Source organism: Galeopterus variegatus, unplaced genomic scaffold (genome assembly GCF_000696425.1).
Source record: "Galeopterus variegatus unplaced genomic scaffold, G_variegatus-3.0.2 Scaffold1931, whole genome shotgun sequence".
Classification (NCBI taxonomy): domain Eukaryota; kingdom Metazoa; phylum Chordata; class Mammalia; order Dermoptera; family Cynocephalidae; genus Galeopterus; species Galeopterus variegatus.
The window spans coordinates 408,072-411,105 of record NW_007728042.1 but is presented as its reverse complement, the minus strand read 5'-3'; the positions used below and the strand labels follow the sequence as shown (position 1 = coordinate 411,105).

The window sequence follows — 3,034 nt, the reverse complement described above, 5'->3', positions numbered from 1 at the left end:
TACATGTGAAAGCATTTAGCACATAACTGCTTCCCACTCGTATCAAAATTAACAAACTTTTTTTCTAAAAATATTTCCTGTCCTTTTTATCTGAGCCTATTATTATTATTGTAATTCATTTTTTAATTGAGTAAAAATTTTATTGGCAATGTTAGTTTTGGCTAAATGTAGGGAGTTTGTAATATTTTTAGGAAATGTATATATTTATCTATTTTTAAAAATGTGATACAATCAAAAGACTGCAGAGGCATAGTAATAGTGCCCAATACATACCATTAAAACTATGGTTCTATTCATGATCTTTTGAAACATAAAAGTACAGGGAGACTGGGGGTCTTGCCCACCATTCTGAGCCGTGGGAGGAGATGAATCACACAATTTCTACAGTGCCTTTGTCTTTGAGAGTCTACTTGGAAGAACATAATAGAAATTTAATGGCAAAGAAAAATATTTCCCCCATTCATTCTTTGTTAGTCAAGGCTACATTGACATTGTTCTTGCTCTTCAGAGAAAGACCAATGTAATTAAAGCAACAAACAAAAAAAAACGGGAGATCCAAGAAATTAATTATGCCAGAAAGCATCTAATATACCACTTGACTTAAGTGAATTTTGAGACTTTTCATTTGAAAGAAAAACTTTTCCCAACTTACCATATCTCTTTCACTCAGAATGCTTATTTCTTTATATTTTTTAACAAATACATACGACTCTTTCCCATGATTAGCAGTTGATTAAAAAAATAAATAAAAAGAGGTCCTAAAAAATGATGCTCTGGGTACCTGTCCTGAGATTGGCATTTTTATGCACTAAGAAACCTAGACATTATTCTGCCATACTGCCAAATTTACCTGAATTCCAGAAAAATTGAGTTAAGTGTGCACAATACTAAATTATATTGCTTTTCTCTTTCCTACACTTTCTCTCTAGATCTTTAAGTATTAAGAGAAACACTAACTTCTATAGGCTCTTTATTGTCAAATAATCAGTATTGAATTAATGTAAGAGTTGGCCTTTGGGTTTAGGAAGCATCATACCTTGTGGCTGTAGATAATAATTGTCATGATTTGTCTTCAAGGTTTTTGCTCTGCTTGTTCTATAAGCACTATATGAGGTTGTGGGGTGTGCGTGAATTAGCATACACATTAACACTGGTTAATATCACAGGCTCTGGAATTAGTATACTGGTTAATATAACAGGCTCTGGCATCAATGAATCAATTGCCTGGGTTAAACTCTAACTGCTCTTCTGCTCCTACTAACTGCGGCCTTGACCAAGTTAACTTAATTTTGTCATCAATATAATGGGGATATTTGCAAGTTTATCCTTAAGGTCTAATGTAAGGATTTAATAAGGTAACGTGTTATGTGTCAGACTCATGGGAAGTACTCAATGAATGTTAAAAATTATTCTACTGCAAACCTGTAAAAGCTCAAGAAAATCTAAAAAATAATGGACAATTTTTAATCTGTTGAATGAGGAGGGAGTCCTTGAAGTAGTTCAGAAAGCTATGAAATTGACAGAAATCTACAGAAATACTAATACCTTTTAAAATAATTTTAAAGCAACAGCAAAATGTTTATTTTTATTTAGTCTTACAAAGCCACTGTGATTTATCCAGGGCAGGTAATTGCTCTTTGATTCAATAAATATTTATTAAGTACTTGTTATATTGAGGATAGAGCTGAGAACAAGATTAAACCAAATTCTCTGATCCCCTGAGATTATAATGTATTGGGAGAAAGAGACAGTAAACCAAAAATCTGCAGTGAGAAAACAGAGCAGGAAAGGGAGACAGGTAGCATTGGGGTGGAGTAACTATATAACATGAGATGATCATGGAAAGCCTCACCAAGCAGCTGGCATATGTTCATAACTGTAAGACCAGGAAACCAGCCATGCACATATCTGGGGGAAGAGCCTTGCAAGCCAAGGGGATAGCAAGTGCTGTGGCCTAAGCATGAGCATGCTTGGCAGGTTCCAGCACCAGAAAAGATGACAGGGAGTGGCATGAACAAAGGGCAGAGTTGTAGGATAAGGGGGCAGCACAATGGCAGAGAGCCAGTTATGTAGGGTCATAAATATCATTGTAAGAGCTGTGGATTTACTCTGAGGGAGTTGGAAGCCATTTGGAAGATTTTGTGCAGGGGAGTGAAATGATCTGGCTTACATTTTCAAAAAAGCACTCTTCTCACTTAGAAATTGCTGTAGTGGAGGGAAGATGGAAGCAGAGAGACCAGCAGGGAGACCATTGCAAAAATACAAACCAAGAGGGGAGTGCCTTTCACCAAGATGGTAGCAGTGGAAGTAAAGAGGAGTGGTTAGATACTAAATTTATATTGAAGGGATTGATGATGGATTAGAAATGGGTGATGAGAGAAAGAGGAATCCAGGACAACTTCAGGGTTTCTAGCCTGAGTGGCAGGAAGCATAGAGTTTCCATTTGCTCAGAGGGCAAGATTGAGGGAGGAGATTTGGGACACAGCAGGAGACTGCAGTTCAGTTTTGGATGGGTTAAGTTAGAGATGCCTTATTAATACCCACATGGAGATGGCACATGTGCATCTCTCTCATTTTGCATGTGGGAAATTGGGGAGCTGAGAAATAGAGTGGCTTTGCCAGAGTACATGATAGTTGAGTGGAGTAGCTAGGATTTGATTTCAGGTGTGCCTGGTATTGATCCGTTAGGTTTCTTACATTGGGCTATACTGATAGCTCTGATGGGAGAAAAATGCACAGAAAATTTACCTAAATCTTTTTTATTTCTAAGCATGTGTAACTTATTACTACAATTCTCTACAAAGAAAACTATTTTTTTTTTTTAATTGGAAAACATTATGAGACAATTCACTAGTTGTTTCAAGGTTATGTTATTATCTGGGCAACATTTTTCATGTGTAAACAGTTCAGAAGTCAAAGATGCTGTTTCTTGTCTTTCTTTCATGTAAGTTATTTAAAATTTTAATTATTTTCCATTCTATTTACTGCAAAGTTCCTTTAAGTCCACCAAGAAACTTGAGAATCTCCAATGTTG

At 36.1% G+C, this 3,034-nt stretch overlaps 1 protein-coding gene across 1 annotated transcript in view; it reads left to right on the top strand.

The window, feature by feature from the left end:
- COL14A1 (collagen, type XIV, alpha 1) overlaps window positions 1-3,034 on the top strand; it is a 165,143-nt gene that overhangs the window by 20,104 nt on the left and 142,005 nt on the right. The window lies entirely within an intron of this gene.